This window comes from Pelobates fuscus, chromosome 7 (genome assembly GCF_036172605.1).
Source record: "Pelobates fuscus isolate aPelFus1 chromosome 7, aPelFus1.pri, whole genome shotgun sequence".
Classification (NCBI taxonomy): Eukaryota; Metazoa; Chordata; class Amphibia; order Anura; family Pelobatidae; genus Pelobates; species Pelobates fuscus.
In genome coordinates this window covers 32,828,976-32,836,534 of record NC_086323.1, presented here as the reverse complement: position 1 = coordinate 32,836,534, position 7,559 = coordinate 32,828,976, and positions in this window count along the sequence as shown.

The window sequence follows — 7,559 nt, the reverse complement described above, 5'->3', positions numbered from 1 at the left end:
GTGCTGGGTTTAACTGCTGTAAAGGGTGAGAGATGGGGGTCAGGTCAGTATATTCACATTACACAAATAATGAAAATTGAAAGGAAAAAGATTATTTTATGGTTTGTCAAATTTGCAATTTTAGAAAAATTGCAGGAACACATGAGATTGCATGCTCATTCCTAGCGTGTTTTTTTTTTTTTTTTTTTTACAAATCTCAGGGCTTCATTCATTCAGGGCTTTATTTGTGAGCATAATAATGTTATTATTGTTCTCTAATGCCAGATAAAAAATACCCTTACGCACTTCTGTTGTGATTTTTAAGAGTGGTGCAAGCACTTAAAACTAATCTCCAGAATTGACCTATTCAGAACTAGCAATAACTACAAAAGATGTTTTGTTGATTGACTAATACCATCTTAACTAGCAAGATTAAAACAATTTGCAATGTCCAAAACAAAGATCATAACTACTTCAGTGCCAACAGAATTTGAGTAGCTCAACTTCTGGCAATTTAAATTGTTAAACGGATTCCTAAAAGCAGGCTCAAGATAAAAGAAAAATGGCTGAAAATAAAAATTATTAAATTCTGCTAAATTATCTTTACAAAAAAATGTGTGGTCAATCTTGCAGCCAAATATCTATTATTTTATATTGATTAGGTATTACATGGTAACGTGATAAATTTTCCTTTAAATATATTGTTGGTTCATTTATATTAGAAATGTTGGTAACAAACTCTCTTTAAACACTTTATTATTATTATCACTGTCTCGCTTGTCAGTAAGTGATGTCACAGTCTGGTTTGTTTAATAACACATTGAAGGCCACAGTCTGCTAAGCACTTATTGGGGAGGACTGAGGAGTCCAAAGTTTAGAACATTTGAAACCTGTGTGACATCATTGACCATACAGTAACGAGTAATAAACTGTAATGTTAAATACATGGTATCAGTTGGCATCAATAATGATGTGCCCTCCCTTAAAGGGGGCATCTTCTATTGATGTGCATGCGCACTCTAGGCAGGGCGGCTCATACACTGAGCACTGCTAGAATGCTGGCATGTGGACTGAAATGTCTTGTATTTCATTCCAATGTGCAGTTCAACTATTATTAAATCTGCCAGAACAATCCCCTGCATCACACAGGACGTGAGAATTCAGTATTTTTTTCTTAAAGGGACACTATAGTCACTAAAACGACTTTAGCTTAATGATGCAGTTTTGGTGTATAGATCATGTCCCTGCAGTCTTACTGCCCAAGTCTCAGCCATTTAGCAGTTAAATAACTTTGTTTATGCAGCCCTAGGCCCACCTCCCTGCATGTGACTTGCACTGCCGTCCTAAATACTTCCTGAAAGGAGAAATGTAATGTTTAACCTTTCTTTTTTGAAAATGATGGGGTTTTTTTTATCTCCTGCTCTGTTAATGGCTTAATAGATGGTGCAGGAGCATCCTTTATGTAATTAAAGTTAAATTTACAGAGCAGGAGAACTTTTTATAGTAAGTAACATCTGACTTAAAATGAAACCATTTTGTTTTCATGCAGGCTGTTTCAGTCACAACCAGAGGAGGTGTGGCTAGGGCTGCATAAACAGAAACAAAAGTGATTTAACTCCTAAATGGCAGAGAATTGAGCAGTGAGACTTTAATGGCATCATCTATACACTAAAACTCCTTTATCAAGGTAGAGTTGCTTTGGTGACTATAATGTCCCTTTAAAGTGTATCTCTCTATCTTTTCTATGCACATCTCGCTTTCATTGGTGTTACTCACTAACCTGTGAACTGTGACTATAAATGACAATAACTATGCACTGGGAGCAAAAATCTGCCTAATTTTGACCAGCTCAGCCCAGATGCAATCCCAACCACCTCCAACACCCACCTTTCCCTGATGATCTAATGGGTCCTCTCCCCCATAATAAAGGCACGGGCCTTTATTAAAGGATGACTATAGTGTCGGGAAAACAAAGTGGTTTTCTATACTATACTATAGTGCCCTGAGGGTGCCCCCACCTTAAAACCCCTTCAGCCACTTACCTTAATCGAGCACCGGGTCAGCGCTGGTGACCTCTCCTCCCACTCCGACGTCAGCTCCCCCGTCTGACGTCAGTGGAGCCGAATGCGCATGCGCAGCAAGTGCTGCGTGCGCATTCAAAGTGTCCATAGGAAAGCATTTCTCAATGCTTTCCTATGGACGCTATGCGCGATGGAGGCATGATATGCCTCCAGTGTCGAAGACGCACCTCTAGTGACTGTCCGGAAGACAGCCACTAGAGGCTGGCATAACCCCAAATTTAAACATAGCAGTTTATCTGAAACTGGTATGTTTACATCTGAAGGGTTAAAACCTGAGGGACCTGGCACCCAGACCACTTCATTGAGCTGAAGTGGTCTGGGTGATAATAGTGTCCCTTTAATTAACTTCGGATACTGTGGGAATACACTTTAGCGGTATGAAATGCTGGAAGGGAATGAGCAAAGGCTTTTGCAGAAACTTGCATGGTCCCTACAGCATTTCTGTGATGGCAACAGAGTAAAGTGTGGTTACGCAGTGCATAATCTAGCTTGCGATAATTTATGTACGTATACTTTTGCCGAGCCTTATAGGGAGCTCTCCTGGTCCCCAGCCAGTGACTAATGCAGCCTGCTGGCTGTATGGTCAGTCTGAGCCTGATTAACTTTTGAGCCAAAATTGTCTTGAAAAATGTATAACTGGAGAATATTTTCAATTTGGCTATTTTTGCATAGAATTTCTGACTTCCTTGTCAATCCATCTCCATATCTTGTTTAGTGAATAGATGAACCTCTCTTTCATTCTCAGATTCTCCAATCCCCTCCTTATGTTTTCTTTCCTTATTTTTTCTCTCTCTTTTTCTCTCCTCTTCGCTGCCTTTTCTCACTCTCTCTCCTCAATGTGTACCAGTCTGTCTCTCTGACTCTCCCTCTCTCTCTTTATCATATTTATTTCTCCCTTTATCCATCTCTCTATTTCTTTTTCTCTCCCACACCAACCCTTTCAGGACCATCCTCTGTATCTGTCTCTTGTAAAAATCCATATACTTTTCTCCTACACCCTAATTTCATTAAACCCCTCACCTCCCCATTAAAGCCATCAGGATGACTCAACCTCATTCAGCCTGTAATTACGATATGTACGCATCCTCCTACATGCACACAATCTGCTCCTTTACAGCATTTACAATATAGAGCTCTACTTCACATTCAAACCTCATTTCACATATTTAAATCCCACTTAGAAAAATCTATAACCTTCCCTCATTGTAACAGGTGGGTACGATGCACGCAGCCCTTGTGCTTAAAGTGAACCTGCCATGACAATTTCAATTTAACTTCTAACATCTCTTTATACTTTGAATACATTATTTATCATAGTGATAAATGATTTATTTAATTGCTTTAGGAGATGTTGGATCAATACTCATCTCTTCTCCAGCAACAGGGCGGCCATCACTGCAACTTCCTGTGTGTTACGTATGTTACCCTCACCCACAGTCCCTCCTTTTCACTGGCCTTTCTTGATATTACAAGCCCAGCTTTGGGATACTTCCCCAAGAATGCACAACCCTCCAATATCACACCAACATGATGTCTCTCTATTCTTATACAACGATACCAAGTGCACGGCCCCAGGGCCAGATTTCCCACAAGGCCGCTAGGCCTCGGGGTGGCAATCAGGAGAGGGGTGTTCTGTCAAAAAATCTACATTACAATTAGTAATCTTGGGTCTTGGTTAACTCTATAATACCACAGCTTAAGACACTTGTTACATACTAGAAGATCTTCTAAACAAGCATAGATTGTTGCCGCTTATAGCGTCCCATTTTTCAATTAAAAAAAAAAAAGAGTAGGAATAGAATTAAAAAAATGGTTTGAAATCAGAAAGGGGAAAATTAAGATTGAAATATAGCCTTCCTGTGGAAGCAGTAAAACCTAACAGGGTTAAAGAAAAGTTGGACATACATGGAATAGCCTCCAAGTGGAGGTGGTAAAGACAATTAAGGATGCTTTTAATGATATCTTGAAAAATAAATCCTTTGAAATTTAGACAATGTTTGTTGTGTTCACTGTCTAAATAAATTACACTTTGCAACCTACCTGTTGAACCTGTGGATAAAAGGAATCAACACAGTAAAGGAAGAGACTATATTTAAAAGAAGAGAAAATAACAACAAGAGGACCTAAATTAGAGGGGCAAAGGTTTAAAAATAATATCAGGAAGTATTACTGTACTGAGAGGGTAGTGGATGCATGGAATAGCCTTCCAGCTGACGTGGTAGATGTTAACACAGTAAAGGAGTTTAAGCATGCGTGGGATAGGCATAAGGCTATCCTAACTATAAGATAAGGTCAGGGACTAATGAAAGTATTCAGAAAATTGGGCAGACTAGATGGGCCGAATGGTTCTTATCTGCCGTTACATTCTATGTTTCTATGTATTCTACCTATTGAGAGGTTGTGGGCCTCTGCTGTGCAGTACCAGTAGTGCATTGGTTCCTATACCCTTTTCCCAAGAGTGCCACACCATTTCAACTTCTGAAATTTAGACAGAAAATTATACTGTAAACAAACAAACAAAAAAGTACGGTTCTAAAAATAATTTTTTTTTTTCTCTTGCGGTATTCTTACACAATTCTTTCTCATTATAACAAAGCTCATCAGCTCATTATAACAAAAACTAGCCCTGTAATGGACGTCGTTCGAGACCTGAGTGTGAACTTGCCATAGGGTAAAATATTCCGCTTTAGTCCATTAATCTGTTTTGGCTTATGTGTCTGTTTTTATGTTCTCCCCACGTCTAACGAATACTCCAGACATCGACTCCATGCTCACTGTGCCTGTATCAGCTGCACCTTGTTAATGAGGTCCAAAGAAGATAGACACAATTGTCTTGGATTGCTGTATCTCTTGTGCAGAAGGATCTCCCTGGCTTTAGTTCTGGGCTGTCCCCGTGGGTTAGACCAGTCTGATATGTGAATGGCATAGGTTCTCGTCTGTGTATTTGCACAGGTGAGTTAAAACTTGTTTGAGTCCTAAACTGGGACTAATAGAAGGGCATCTCTAATTGTTTGTCCATTTCTATCGATCTTTTAATTTTAGTTTTGCCTCTGGGGTAATGGGGTTTAAAGTATTAATAATATATGATTGGGAGTGGGGTATTAGCAGAATTGCTACAATTCCAACAGTTTTTCCCTTACTTTTTACTTTGCTGATTGATCACATTTGATCTGCCTATTAAAGAATTGGTCATCATAAATAAATGTTTTAATTGATGATCAGTACAAATAAATTACATTTTGGTTAAGTTCTGATTTCAAGGAAAATAAATTGTGTCTAAGATAAATGCTGTGCGGTCCCTGATTCTGTCCTATTCTCTGCATTCAGCAAACAGGTCTATGCAACAGGTTACATTCCATATAGCTAATATTGGTACCAAGATGTGTCAGTTTTATTCCCCAAGGGAAGGGATAGGATTTTTAAAAGAATCCATACCATTAGGAGAAACCTGCAATTTACTGTATTCTATGATCTAGCAAAATATGGAAATTGAGAAGTGAAGCCAATCACTGATAAAAAAAGATACGCTGGACTATTGGTCTATTAAATTCTTACAGTCTAATAAACTATATCTCTCCTTACGCTTTAGTAAGGATGATGATGGGAGTTATAGTGTGAAATGAAGCTAAGATTATTACAATTCTAAAAATGAAAAAGGCCTGGCGTAAAAGGTTCTATTATTCATGGCTCATTAAATGCGAAGCTGGTCTGAATATTTCAGTGCTGGGTTGAAAAACGCTCGACTACACTAATCTGTTTACACTGTGCAGACTGAGGCGGTGGGTCCCTGGGGGGGCTCGCAGCCTGCACAGTGAAGATCCCAACCCTCCTACACAACGTCACGTGCATTGTGGGTAAATTAACTATTCACCAGCTGAACATCCATAGGGTTAAATGAATGTGAAACAGCTTGGAACATGCCAATAAGGTTTGCTACATAACGGGGTTTGTTCGCTAAACAGCAATAAGTAGTGAATTGAAAACCTAAATTAGCCAAGCTTTAACTATACACGAATTGGAGACTCCTCTAAAATAAGTTGTTTTTTCTTAAATTAGTAGTTTAGTTTAACATAATTTAATGTTTAGTTAATAAACAGCAAGGTAGAGGTCCCAGAGCAGCCCATGGCAGACCTTTCAATATTTCAAATGGTTAAAGAAGGACACTCTAATTTTAGGGGCGTGGGTGGGGTGCAGCTGTTGTACTCACTCTGGTCATCGTTTGAAAGGATATGCGGGAATATTTTTTTCTTTATTTTGAACGTTTGTACTGGCTTTGAAAGTTTGTATATCATTTAATTCTACATGTATATTTATCAATTCTTGTATTAACATAATTATGTGATTTTATTAATTGTAATTTGAGAGACCTGCCTGACAATACCAGCAGAAATTGAATGTGGAAAACCCTATATTTGACCCTGTAACATTCCAAAACCTCAGTAGGGGTACTGGTGTACTCGTGAGACATCGCTGAACACAAATATGAGTGTTTTAGAGCAGTAACATTTATAATGATGATAATATAATCAGTAAAAGGGTAGTTTTTGTGTAAAAAATGCAAAACGCAAATATAAATGCTAACTTTGGCCAGGGTTTGTGACTAACTGGCTACTAAAACAAACTGCCCACTCCCCATTTTGAATACCTTGGGTTGTCTGCTTTTGCCAGTGGTATGCCATAATGGTAGTAATTTTCATTTCTGAGCTGGTGGTATGCCATAATGGGAATAATTTTAATTTCTGAGCTGCTATAGGCTTTCAAAGGCAACCTAGTCCTAGCAAACCAATCTGCAGATTTCAACGTGTAAAACCGAAAATGGGAAAGCCCTATATTTGACCCTATAATTTTCCAAACCAACATTAAACCTGTACATGGGGGGCATCATTGTACGCGTGAGACATCACTAAACACAGATATATGTATTTTAAATCAGTAAAAGCGGACCGGTGGCCGGGGAGGCGCACGCCGGCACCATGTATGAGACCGGAGCAGGGCGAGGCGCAACGGGGCTGGAGCCCAAATGAGGTTCTGCAGGAGCTGGGGAGGTGCAGGGGGCAGGTGATCCGCGGACTTTCAGGGGTGGAGACTGCTGGACAGCCATTGTCCCAGAGTGCCCACGGTGCAGTGGAGCCTCCCGCTGACAGACAGGAGCACGTCTTGGGGGGAACTGAAGGGGGTTTTCCACGATGGGGGTGCCGGGAGGACTCGGTTGTGGACTACCTGCCCACCGTCTAAACTAAGCCTGTAAAACAGATATGCCAGAGAGAAGCCTAAACGAATGCCACCCGGGAAGCGGACAAAGCCAAGACGGACAGCTCTCATACACCAGGCGATACAACGCCACCTCCAGCTAAGTGACTCACCCTCATTTTACCTTTTACTTTTATCGTGTTACTTTTTTCCTCCAACTCTCTGCGTTTTTTGCCCCCAGAGAATGTGGGACCAGTTATGCTTGATATTTTAAGCCAGAAAACAACGGTTACACAGCCGTCCAATAAT